The 13,667-nt window shown below is 36.3% G+C and overlaps 1 long non-coding RNA gene and 1 other non-coding gene across 2 annotated transcripts; both read right to left on the bottom strand.

Moving 5' to 3' along the window:
* Positions 1-1,016: 1,016 nt before the first annotated feature.
* On the bottom strand, positions 1,017-3,776 carry LOC144378382 (uncharacterized). Its single transcript, XR_013440041.1, has 2 exons — positions 3,670-3,776; positions 1,017-1,177 (listed from the first exon to the last, which is right to left on the bottom strand). It is a non-coding gene; the product is annotated as an uncharacterized LOC144378382 (long non-coding RNA).
* A 6,460-nt stretch (positions 3,777-10,236) lies between these two features.
* Positions 10,237-10,340, bottom strand: LOC120888841 (U6 spliceosomal RNA). Its single transcript, XR_005732512.2, has one exon. It is a non-coding gene; the product is annotated as a U6 spliceosomal RNA (small nuclear RNA).
* Between the last annotated feature and the right edge of the window lie 3,327 nt (positions 10,341-13,667).

Raw genomic sequence — 13,667 nt, 5'->3', positions numbered from 1 at the left:
TATATGGAAAGGTAAAGATGTAAGAACAGCTAAAACAACTCTGAAAAAGAATCAAGTGAGAGGAATTAATCTTACTTTAAGACTTGATTTATATCTACAGTAATCAAAATTGTGTGAAGAATTGGTTGAGGAATAGACAGACCTGAGGAACTCAATAGGGAATCCAGAAATTGCCACACACAAATAAGCCCAAACTGACTTTTTATAGAGGTGCAAAGATCAATTTAATGAAGAAAAATAGCCCTTTCAACAAATGGTGCTGGAGCAATTGAACATTCACAGGCAAACAAAGAAACAAAAAAACAAACCCTTGATCCAGCTCTCAAACTTTATATAAATATTGGCTCGAAATTTGATTAAATTAAACACTTTCAGGGAAAGTGTTAATGTTATGGGAAAGTTGCCACACTTTCAGGGAGGAAAAAAAAAATCACAGGAGAAAAATCTTTGGGACCTAGAGTGAGGCAAAAAGTTCTTAGTCTTGACATTCAAAACATGGTCTGCAAAAGGAAAAATTGGTGTCAGATCACATCAAAATTAAAAACTTTGGTTCTGAAAGACCCTGTTAAGAAAAATGATATCACTCAATGTGATATCACTACATAATTATCAGAATGGCCAAATAAGCATAGATGACACTTTTATTTGGAGAAAAATGCAGAGTAACTGGATAACTCATGATAGGAATGTAAAGTGCTAGAATTACTTTGAAGAACAATATAGGAATTTATTTCAATATAAATACACAGGCACCACTCAACATGGTCATATGTTCAGCCATTGCTAATGAACAAGACTTATGTTCATACAAAACCTACATGTGAATGTTTATAGAACTTTTTGGGGGGGTGGTACTGGGGATTGAACCCAGAGTCTTAACCACTGAGCTGCATCCCTAGCTCTTTTTATTTTATTTGGAGATAGGGTCTCACTAAGTTACTGAGGCTGGTCTCAAACTTGTGATCTTCTTGTCTCAGCCTCCCAAGTTGCTGGGGATACAGACGTGTGCCACCAAGCGTGGTTGTTTATAGCACTTTTATTTGAAACAGCTCCAAACTAGAAACAACTCACAGGTTGCCCTTCCACAGGTGAGTGGTTAAATCCAATGTGTGGTGGACCAACATCCTTGCTATGGAATACAAATCAGCAATGAAAAGGAACCATTGACGTGTTCAACCTGGATGAATGACAAAAGGCAATTTTTAAAGGAATACATACCATATGATTCCATTTCTATAGCATTCCTGAAGTAGTAAAACTACAACAGTAGAGAATAGATTAGTTATTGTTAGGATAAGGGAATGGAAAGAAGGACGATAAGTGGAGTCCTCATAGTGATGGAAATGTGCTTTATCTTGACCATAGCAATGTCAATATCCTGGATGTGATATTGTGTTATAATTTTATAAAATATTACTAGTGAAGAAAACTGGTAAAGGGTATGTGTGATATTCTGTATTATTGTTATTCTTATTATTTGGGAGGATATTGGGAATTAAACTCAGGGGCACTCAACACTGAGCCACATCTCCAGCCCTATTCTGTATTTTATTTAGAGACATGTTCTCACCAAGTTGCTTAGTGCCTTGCTTTTGCTGAGGCTGGCTTTGAACTCCCAATCCTCCTATCTCAGCTTCCCAAGCCACTGGCGTGCACCAGTGTGCCCGGCTGCATTATTTTTTTACAGTTGCATATGAATCTACATGTATCTCCAAATAAAAAGGTTGAATTTTTACAAAAACAGAAATTACCTCTGTCACCTTGTAACCCCACCCTCTCTGCAGCTTCACTGCTAGTAATCTTTTTGGTGAATTTTGATCCAAATGGCATCAGTACAAAATCCAGATTTTTATGTAAGGATTTTTAACCTTTCTCAGACCACGCTATACATGTTTATCTGAAATATTCACTATTATTTTCATTCATCAATGTGTCCTAGATACCTTTCCAGGTCTCTCTGACTATAGAATGGACCACTGTAGGGAAATTCGGACACAGAGACAGTCGTACACAGAAGACAATGAGAGTTCAAGGGATTGGAGGGATGCATTAAAAACCAAAGAATGTCAAAGATCGCCAGCTAGCCTCTAGAAGCTAGAAGGAAGCAAGGAAGCATTCTCTGAAAGGTTTTAGATGGAGCTCTGTAAACACCTTAATTTTAGACTTCTAGCTTCCAAAACTGTGAAACCATATATTTTTGTTCTAAGCCACACACTCAGTTTGTGCTACTTTGTTATTGACCTCTAGAAAACTAATAAAACAATGTTCCAAATTTTTGTTACAAACTGATGCAATGAATATTACACATACAGCTTTACCCACTCATATTGTTTTTGTAGGATGGACAAAGCATAGTGTGTGGATATGATACATGATCCACTTCCAAATTAATTTTATTGGCATTATTTTAAAATGTGAAACAGAGAAATTTTATCTTTTATGAGGATTAGGGCTGAAGCTGCAGATTTCAGATGAAGCCTCTTTCCCATAGAGCAGTTTTTGTACTGCCTAGGTATTTGAATCTCAGTTATGTGTGAATGAAGAATTATTACTTAAGGTTAACACTGACACCTTAGAATATTTTAAGATGTATTACTCATTCTTTGGACTAAATAGCACAGACAAAACAAACAAACAAACAAACAACAAAACCAACCAACCAACCAACCAACCAACCAAACAAACAAACAAACAAAACAGGATGTCTGAGGACTTCCAAGCTGGTCTTGGACCAATCTCAGGCCTAATTGTTGTCAGAGATTGGTCCTCTCTCTTTCCAGCTTGAACTTGCTTTGTTCTTTCCCTTGTCCTGTTACCATTCTTATTCCCATTTTTACTGTAGGGAAAATGGAGTCTGTCAGGCTCTCTCACCCAGATGTCTGGATGACTAGGATGTTCTCTGTAAATTAAGAACAACAGCGCATGAGTGCTGTTGTGTAACCTGTGATCATGCTTGGCACACTACCAGTTTTGTTGTCATTTCATATATGAAGCGATGGGGGATTTTCATTCAGCAGATTGCCCACTCATGGAATAAAGGCAGGTCAGATCTCCCCACAGCCCGTGTGTTTTCTTCAGGCTGCTCAAATTGCCAGTCTACCTGCCTGGGATAGGTTGTTGCAGAACACTCACTCCTTTCTTCTCCATGCACGCGCGCGCCGCGCACACACACACACACCAAAAAACAAACAAAAACCTCGCAACCGTCATTTACACAAGTAGTTAATCAAGTATGCATTTTCTTCTGAAAAATTTTTTGTTGTCTACAACTGGAATTTTAGGCAAGAAGGAAAGTGTTTGGAAACATGAGTGACTAATTTGATGCACTTAAAATCAGACTGCAAAAAGGCCTGGTCAGCATGACATTGCCTATCTTTCCTCTATTTCTGAGCTCTTGGGCTGTGCAAATGTGGGTTGGGGATGGCACTCTTCAGGCATCCATGACCTCTCCCTTTGCTCAGCAAAAAAAAAAAAAAAAAAAAAAAAAAAAAAAAAATAGAAAACGGGAAGAAAAAAGGTGATTAACACAGGGAAGGTGGGTGGCCAATTACATGTCAACTAAGTCTTTATTCTCTCATTGCTCTTTGAAACTACAGTTGGCAATGGAAAGAAAATTCTTACGGAAAAAAGCCTTGAAAAGATGTTAAAGTCACCTTCAAAAAAACTCACCTTCACAAAAGGCCTCACATCTTTCCTTTCCTTTCCTCCCAGCCAAGTTCTCTCTTCTCAGAGTTCCCCATTTGCTTCTCTTTGCTTGTCTTAAGATTTCTTTGCTGCTGACAACATAAACCAGGGATTTAGTGAGGTCTCAGAGGACTTTGGAATTCAGCTCAAGCACACAGCTGTTTTGCTTCTCTGGGGCTTTTTCCTCCTCCCTGTCAACTTTTCCTTTAGGTTTAGACATATGATGTTTTTTTTTTTTTTTTTAAATCAGTCAAATATCTGTATTTTACAACCTAATTGGAAACATGATTCTCCTTTGTGTTTTAATAAAGAACGGGCACACTTGAGGGTTCTAGGATTCTAGCCACCTCATCATTCTGTTAAATATTAAGAAAGATGATGGTTGTACTGTTTCAAATGGCTGTGCTGGTTTTCCCCCCCGGCTTTTCTTCCTCTGCATACTGCAGGAAGGAAAATACAGAACCACCCTTTAGGCTGCTCTCCTGAGAAGTACTCCTGCAGCTCAGCATAACCCCAAACAAGCAAAACCTTTATGTTTAGCAGAAAGTGGGTGTGGAGAAGAGACTGTTGAAAAAGACACAGAACATTGGGCTCTTCTTAGAAAGAAATTCTGTGCTCTCAGTGTCTCTTAGAGCTGTTTACCAAGGGAAAGGATGGTAGAAAATGTACCCGTTACAAGGGTTGTTGGAAGCTCTAAATTTGACATCAGTTTCTAAGGTGAATAACCTATGTCAATAAAACTAAAATTACCTCAGGTTTCTTGTTGCAGTATTTTTTTCCCCCTCCTGCCTGTGGTTGGTGCTCCAGTTTGGGTCAAGCTTCTGGGTAAAACACCAGGTGTGAGGATGGCAAGGATTTCCTGAGCTTTATAGTCTCCGTAGTCAACTCGCAACACCTACGTGGAAATCAACCTTCAGCTGAGAAAACAAAACATATTTTTGATAGTTGGTAATTGGTCTTTTTTTTGGAAAGACATCAGTCCCATGGAACATTAGATTTTTTTTTCACCATAATATCCCCATATTTTCAACTGTCTATCATAAATACCCTAATTGGTTGCCCTTGATATTATTTCAGTTTCAACTTATCTAAAACCAAATTTATCAGTCCTTGCCAAATTTATTGATTCATGGGTGTGGGGGACTGAATGCTTTCTTTGTGTCATGCACTGACCAGGTGCTGGGGCAAGAGATGAATGAGGCAGATCATGTCCAAGACTTTATTGGGCTTCCATTCCAACAGATGGATCAGATATTAAATAATAGTTATCTCAATGATGGTATAATTACAATGGAGATAAGGGCTATAATGGATATGTACACGTTCCATGAGTTTAACTGGGGGATATGACTTAATTGGGAGAGTTAGGAAAAAATCTTTGAGGAAGTAGTGTCTTAACTGAGCTCTAGAATGGTTACACACTCCCCTACTGAAGTGTATCCAGCAGAGAAGTCTGCGGAGAAGTCCTAAATTGTAAAGAAACATAGATTCTTGAATAAACTAGGCAAATCCATTGATCTAGACGTGGCTGGTTCACTCTTTCTTGGTTATATGCATACATTTCCTTATTTAAAATAAATAAATCTAGTTTGAATTTCTGTCATTTGCAGAGTCTAGACAATACTAGGGATAAGAACAGATGCAAAAGACTGATTGGTGAGGCTATTATTGTCTGCAGGTGAAAGGTGAGAAAGCCTTGAATTACTGGTCATGACGGAGGTGGAGAGAAGCGTGTTCAGAAGATGAGAGTGAAGGGGACTGGGTAACCAATTAGATTTGAGAGTGAGGGGAAATGTGAGCATCCTCTATTTTTCTGCTTGAATATCTAAGGATACCATTCACTAAAATAGGAGATACTCAAGGAAAAACAACTTGGAGGATAGTGGTGAAAATAGATTTTTTTTTAGATTTGGGTCATATTGAATTTGGGATTCCTGAAAGATACACGTCTGTCTACAGTATCATTCTACTAGTCACTTAGACTTAAGATCATTGTCTTCTTTGACCTACCTCTTTCCATTCAATCATACCAATCCATGGTATATTCTATACCATGATTTTAAAGAATATATTCTATATTCTTTTAAATCCATCTTCTTAAAACATAATATGTAAAACTAAAATGTCTAAATTTTACATGTATAGTACAGTGAGTTGTGGATGCCTATACCTGTGTCACCACTGACACAACCAAGATACAGAACATTTCCGTCACCCATGAATTTCTTCTGTTCTCCTTCCCATATCTCTCCTGCTCCTCCAACCCCTGGTCCTAGGCAAGCACCAATTTTTATTGCTATAGGTTAAACTTGATTTTCCCATTTTTCCCCCATAGGTAGAAGCATGCAATCTGTGTTCTTCTGTGTTTGAATTCTTTTGCTCATCCACCATAATTTTTTTTTCAGCATAATGTTTTTAAGATTCACTCATTTTACTGCTGAGTTATTTTGTGGAATGGGTGTGTCATGATTGTTGATCATTCTCTGTTGATGTATATTGAATTGTTTCCAGTTTGTGACTTTTGGAAATAAAACTGCTATGTTCTCATCACATACAAGGCTTCATGTGGACATATGTTTTTATTTTTCTAGAATAAGAACCTAGGAGTTGCATTACTAGGTCATATGGTAAGAGCATGTTTCTTTAACTTTAAAGAAACTGCCAAATTATTTCCTAAAGTAACTGTACCTCCAGCAATGTGTGAGATACTCAGCTACTTCCATATCCTTGTCAACACTTGATATTCTTTTTTAAATTTTAGCCATCCTAATGCATATAGAAGCAGTATCTCATTGCGGCTTAATTTGCATTTCCCTAATGAGTAATGACATTTGGCATTTTGTAAGGTGCTTATCTGTTATTTGTATGTATTATTTGAAGAAGTGTTTTCAGGTCCTTTGTTAGCCTTTTATAATGCCTTATTATTTTTAAATAATTATAGACTCATGGTAAATTAGACAAAAGTACAAAGGGACCCATATATCTTCTCCTAACATTCTGAAGATGACATATTATATATTGAAGTGCAGTATCAAAACCAGGACATTTTCATTAATGTTACTATTAACAGATTTCATTCAGTTTTCACTTTTGACAGAATCAGGATTCATTTTATATATGTGGGTGTTTGTAAATGTGTATATTGTTCCATGTAATTTTATCCCATGCATTAATTTGTGTGCCCTCCATAAGATACCAAAGTATTCTGTTATCAAAAAAGAACTCCTCCTTATTGTATTACTCATCCCACCTTGTCCTTTGACCCTGTTCTTCTAGCAACCAGTAATCTTTTCTCTATATATATATAGTTTTATTGTTTTGAGAATACTATGCAAATGGAATGATGTAATATATAGCCTTTTGAGAATGGATTTTTACTTAGCCCAGTTCCCTTGAGATTCACTCAAGTTTTGTCTATGAAGAGCTCTTCTCTATTGCTGACAATGTGCCACAATTGTAACCTTCTTCCATTGAAGGACATTTGGGGTGTTTCTAGAACTTGGCTGTTTATAAATCAGATGTGAATATACATGGGTGGGTTGTTGAGGGAATGTAGGTTTTCATTTATTTTGGAAAAATGCCCAACAGTATGACAGCTGGGTTATATGCTAAGTGTATGTTTGACATCATATGAAATTGCCAAACTATTTTTCAGAATAGCTGTACCAGTTTACCTTCCCATGAGAAATTTAGAAGAAATTCAGTTTCTCTACATTCTTGCCAGTATTTGGTATTGTCACTTAAAAAAATTTAGCTGCTTTAAAGGTATGTGGCAATATTACTTGTATTCTTTTTTTTTTAAGAGAGACAGAGAATTTTTAAATATTTATTTTTTTTAGTTTTCAGTGGACACAACATCTTTATTTTATTTTTATATGGTGCTGAGGATCGAACCCAGCGCCCCACGCATGGCAGGCGAGCGCATTACCACTTGAGTGAGCCACATCCCCAGCCCCAGTTGCTTATATTCTTAATTGGGATGTTTTTCTTCTTATTGACTTGTAAGGGTTTTTTACACATCCTGAATATAGACCATTTATGAGATATATGCTTTTCAAACACTTCCCCCAGTTAGTGGATTCCCTCTTTTCTTAACATCTCTTTAAGAGCAAATATTTACAATTTTGATGAAACCCATTTCATCAATTTTAAAATTATCTTTTTCTTTTGTGATCTTTGTGGCATATCTAAGAATATTTGCTTAACCAAAGGTAAAACAATATTCTATTTTACTTAGAGTCATAAGTTTGCTTTTATCTATAGCCTATGATCCATTTTGAGTTATATTTTAAAATTTATTTATTTTAGTTAGGTATATATGACAGCAGAATGCATTTGGATTCATTGTACACAATTGTGGCACAACTTTTCATTTCTCTGATTGTACACGATGTAGCGTCACACCATATGTGCAGTTATACATGTACCCAGGGTAATGATGTCTATATCATTCTACCATCTTTCCTGACCCCATGCCCCTACCTCATCTCTCCTGCCCCTTTGTCCAATCAAAGTTCCTCCATTTTTTCCCATTACTTCCCCCATATGGAGCAGCATCCACTTATCAGAAAGAACATTCGGCCTTTGTTTTTTTGGGATTGGCTTACTTCACTTAGCATAATAATCTCTAACTCCATCTATTTACCTGCAAATGTCATAATTCTATTCTCTTTTAATGCTGAGTAATATTCCATTGTGTATACATACCACAGTTTCTTTATCTATTCATCAATTGAAGGGCATTTTTGTTGATTCTACAGTTTAGCTACTGTGAATTGAGCTGCTATAAACATTGATGTGGCTATGCTACTATAGTATGCTAATTTTAAGTTCTTTGGGTATAGACTGAGGAGTGGGATAGCTGGGTCAATTGGTGATTCCATTCCAAGTTTTTTAAGGAATCTCCATATTGCTTTCCAGATTGGTTGCACCAATTTGCCATTCCACCAGCAATGTATGAGTGTGCCTTTTCCTCCACATCCTCACCAAACTTACTGTTTTCTGTATTCTTAATAACTGCCATTCTGACTGGCATGAGAACAACTGAGAAAAATCTTAGAGTAGTTTTGATTTGCATTTCTGTAATTAATAGAGATGTTGAACATTTTTTCATATATCTGTTGATCGATTATATATCTTCTTCTGAGAAGTGTCTGTTCAGCTCCTTAGACCATTTTTTGATTGGGTTGTTTGTGTTTTTGGTGTTAAGTTATTTGAGTTCTTCATATATCCTGGAGATTAGTACTCTATCTGACATGCATGTGGCAAAAATTTGCTCCCAAAATGTGTGGTCTCTCTTCACCTGATTGTTTCTTTTGCTGAGAAGAAGCATTTTAGTTTGAGTCCATTCCATTTATTGATCCTGGGTTTTATTTCTTGTGCTTTAGGAATCTTGTTAAGGGAGTCAGGGCCTAATCTGACATGATGAAGATCTGGGCCTACGTTTTCTTCTATTAGGCACAGGGTCTCTGGTCTAATTCCTAGGTCCTTGATCCACTTTGAGTTGAGTTTTGTGCATGGTGAGAGATAGGGGTTTAATCTCATTTTGCTGCATATGGATTTCTGGTTTTCCCAGCACCATTTGTTGAAGAGGCTATCTTTTTCCCAATATATGTTTTTGGCTCCTTTGTCTAGTATTGAAGCCAGAGTTAAAAATAGGTATTCAGTGTAGATATATAACTGGAGCCAAGTTGAGAAAAACAGACCAAACTGGTTTGGGTCCAAAAGGTTGAAGACTCCACTGTGGGAGATTGAAAAGTTAATGTCCCCCAAAGCCTGGCATATTGAGCAGACAGGGAACTGCTAATTAATTCACCCCAGGTCCCCCTTTCTGCCTGGATCACACCTCTCCAGCCCCTTCAGCCCACCTGTTTACCACCTTTTGGCTTTCCCATGGGAATCGCTTAGTCACATATATGGGATGAAGGGAAATGAACAAGAAGGAATAGTGTAGAAGAATAAAGAAAACTTTAGATGTATAAAAGAGATGGGACTTCCTCATCCCACAGATTCTACCTTTTGGATCCTCTTCTTCCTCTGGAAGAAGTCCGTTCAACTATCCTTTAAATAAAGCTTCTTACTTTCTACTCTACCCTTGCCTTGGCGTGCTTCTCTGGTGTTATTTGGGGAAGTAGGACTTCATCAATATAACTGGTAACCGTCAGTATCAGTATGAGATAACTGTATTTATGTGGGTTTGTCTCTGTGTCTTCTATTCTGTACCATTGGTCTACATGTCTATTTTTATGCCAATACCATGCCATTTTTGTTACTATAGCTTGGTAGTATGGTTTAAGGTCTGGTATTGTGATGCCTCCTGCTTCACTCTTATTGCTAAGGATTGCTTTGGCTATTCTGGGTCTCTTATTTTTCCAAACAAATTTCATGGTTGATTTTTCTATTTCTACAAGGAATGACATCGGGGTTTTAATTGGAATCACACTGAATCTGTTTAGCACTTTGGGTAGTATGGCCATTTTGACAATATTAATTTTGCCCATCCAAGAGCATGGGAGATTTTTTCCTTCTTCTAATATTTTCTTCCCTCATGGCAGAAATACGGAACGTTTCATGAATTTGTGTGTCATCCTTGCACAGGGGCTATGCTAATCTCTGTATCGTTCCAATTTTAGTATATGTGCTGAGGAAGCGAGCACCATTTGAAGTTTTTTTTTTTTTTTTGTTTGTTTTTTTTTTTTTTACAGGACCTGTAGAGTAAAGGTTGAGGGTGATATATTTTCCATGTATCCACATTCAATTGTTCCAATGCCATGTGGAAAAAATATCTTTTCTGCATAGAGTCATCTTGGGAACTTTGACAAAAATTAATTGGTTTATATATAAGTAGGTTGCTTTTTAGACTTCACACTCTTCCTTTGATCTGTATGTCTATTCTTATGCCAATACTACAGCATCTTCAATACTCTAGCTTTATAGTATGTCCTGATATCATATAACATTAAATTACAATTTTGTTTTGTTTTCCCAAACAGTATTCGCCTTTCTAGTTTCTCTGCATTTCTATACAAATCAGTTAAAATTTGGATTAGAATTATACTGAATCTGTAGATCAATTTGGGGAGATTTGCCAACAATATCATGTTTTCCAAACTGTGAACATGACATATTTCTAGATTTAATTAGATTTGCTTTAATTTTTCTGAATATATCATTTTGTAGTCTTTGCTTGAGTCTTTCACAATCTTTGTGAGATAAATTCTTAAGTATTTCACATATTTAATGCTATTGTAAATATTATTTTTAAGTTTCAAGTTCCACATTTGTTATTACTTGTACGTAGCAATTGACACATACATTTTGTGATATCACTAAGCTTACTTAATTTTTTTTTTGGCAAACTTATTTAGATTTTCCATATAGGCAATCATGTTATTTATTAAAAGACAGTTTCTTTACTCTTCTTTTTGTGTGGTTTTGTTTCTTTTGCTTTTCAGGTTGTTAGGTCAGGATCTCCAGCACAAGTTCAAGTAGGAGAGTTGACAGCACATGTCAATGTCTTTCCAGACCTATTGTTGAATTCAGATTGCTATTTCTTTATGAAAGAATTTTACATTTATGTTCAAAAGGCATATTAGTATTTCTTTTAATACTTTTGATTTTGGTTTCAGGGTAATACTGGCCTTAAAAGATGAGTTGAGAATTGTTCCCTCCTATATATTCTGAATGACCTTAGATAGGATGGGTACTATTACCTCACTAGTGAAGCCCCCACAGCTTGGCATTTTCTCTGTGGAAAGATTTTTAATTATAATTAATTTCTCTAATAGAGTTATGCCTATTCAGATTTTTCTGTTTCTTCTTATAGTAGTTTTAGTAGTACACATTTTTCAAGGAATTTGTCTATATTATCTAAGTTCTTTATTGCTCAATGTTTTGTAAAATTCTCCCTTACTATCTTTTTAATGTATGTAGGGCTGTGGTGATATTCCTGGTTTTCTTTCCGATACTACTGTATGTGTTCTCTCTTTCTTCTTTCAAGAACCTAGCAAGAGTTTCATAAATTTTATTATTCTTTTTCAAATAGGCATTTTTCCTAATTTGTTGTTATTTCGTTGATTTTTCCATTTTGTTTTTTTGTCTTTAGTATATCTTTCCTTTGTGTGTGTGTGTGTGTGTGTGTGGTTTTAATTGTTCTTTTTATTAGGTAGGAGGCAAAAACTTTATCTTGGATCTTTTTTTCTGTTTTATAAATTTAAAGCTATGGGTTTCCCTCTAATCACACAATCCATTCAATTACTCAGTCCTTCCAATTTCTATCTCTTAAGTAGATTTCAAATGTGTGGGCATATCTCCAGCTCCATCATTACCACCCTAGAAAAATAAACAAAAAAAATTACTCACAGCTCTCCCTCTTGTGGTGACTGAGGGATTTTGTGAATGCTTTATTTTGACACATGACCTGATGGTCATTGATGAAGGGAAAGGAAATGATGGAAGAGGCTGATTAGTTTTTAACTATCTTGATCCAGAATTAACAATGGTTATTTTTCTCACTATGCCTTGGCCTAAACTAATCAGCAGGTCCCAATCTAACTGCAAAGGAGTGTGGTAAGTATGAGAGAAAATGTATTTGTTGAGCCGCAGAACTCATTAATACAAACACCCTTTTATAGATGGAACAACAATATCTTAGTTGGTGAGTATCTAGGCTCTTGTTTCTTTTTTCAAATAATGTTGCAATATAATTCCTTATGCACATAGGTATCTGGGAGGCTACCGGATGGTCATATAGATATTCTCTGTTTAAATCTGGAGGACAAAACTAGCACCAGTCAGTGTCTATATCAGGAGAAGAGATTGCCGCTTAGTATAAGGAAGAAAATTGTAATAATGCAAAGAACTGAAGGCCTAGATGAAGAAGTGGGTTTTTTATCATGGAGTGTATTTCAGTGCGGGTGTGAGGGTTTGATTCTCTCACAAAGAATAATATGCACAAATGGGAGAAAATTCAAAGATTTTATTATCTTTAGAACTTTATAAGATCAGTATATCTTCTTATGTCCTTGCAAAATGTGTTCTCTTAGCAACAAGAACAACTCAGAGTCAGGAGACATTAATTACTTTTGATAAGTTAATGAAAAACCTTGTATAATTCTATCACCTTAGATATAACCCAAATAATACAGATTTTTCTCTTCTAAGCCCTTTAAGTTCTCCAGAGATTTTTTTTCAACCCTCTGAGAAAGACAACATGTGATAAGATTTTTTTTCTCTCCTTCATTCAGTTCCAAGTATTATAGCACGAAGTGTGGGATTGAGTTCTTTGCTTATGAATTAGAGGAATGAAATCCACAGACACAAAGTTGAGAGCAAAGTAGCAGGAGTTATTAGAGTAATAGAAAGAAAAAGAGCAAAGATCCTAAAGGCGAGGGGTCCCAAGAGTGGCTATTATCTAGGAGTTTCTATGGATCTAGGGTTAAAGGAGCTAACCCCTGACCCAATCCTGGGTAAGGCACTCAGTGTTCCCAAGCTTTTCAAGGGTTCTTTGGACCAAACAGGTTGCTGTGCCCCCTTTTTCTTTGCTTGGGTTCCAAGTATAAGACAGCAGATGTTTCCCTATCAGTGTATTCTGCTTACACAGGAATCACCCTGACCTTGATGAGGCCTGACTTGTGCCCTGCTGAATAGAAACCTGACCTTGAAGGAGTCCAACTTTCCTGCCCATTCATTTTAACCTTTTCTTCTGCCTCAGTATTTCTTACCATAACCAACAAAGCCTTTAAAAATAATTTGGGTTTACAATGCTTTAGATACCATTAAGCAGAAGTAACATCATAGACAAATGCTGGGGTAATCATTTCTTTGGAATTACTCCTTTATACATAGCCTCCAGAAATCAAGGATTATGGTGGACTATGCAGTCATATTTGTACCAAAAGAATCCATTTGATTGAAACAGGAATGACCATCAAAATCAATGGGAAACTGTCTGTTGATGTTGCTCAATGAAGTCAATTTGCTTT

This window comes from Ictidomys tridecemlineatus, chromosome 6, assembly GCF_052094955.1.
Source record: "Ictidomys tridecemlineatus isolate mIctTri1 chromosome 6, mIctTri1.hap1, whole genome shotgun sequence".
NCBI lineage: Eukaryota > Metazoa > Chordata > Mammalia > Rodentia > Sciuridae > Ictidomys > Ictidomys tridecemlineatus.
The sequence above is the reverse complement of the archived record's forward strand: the minus strand, read 5'-3'. Positions and strand labels throughout refer to the sequence as shown.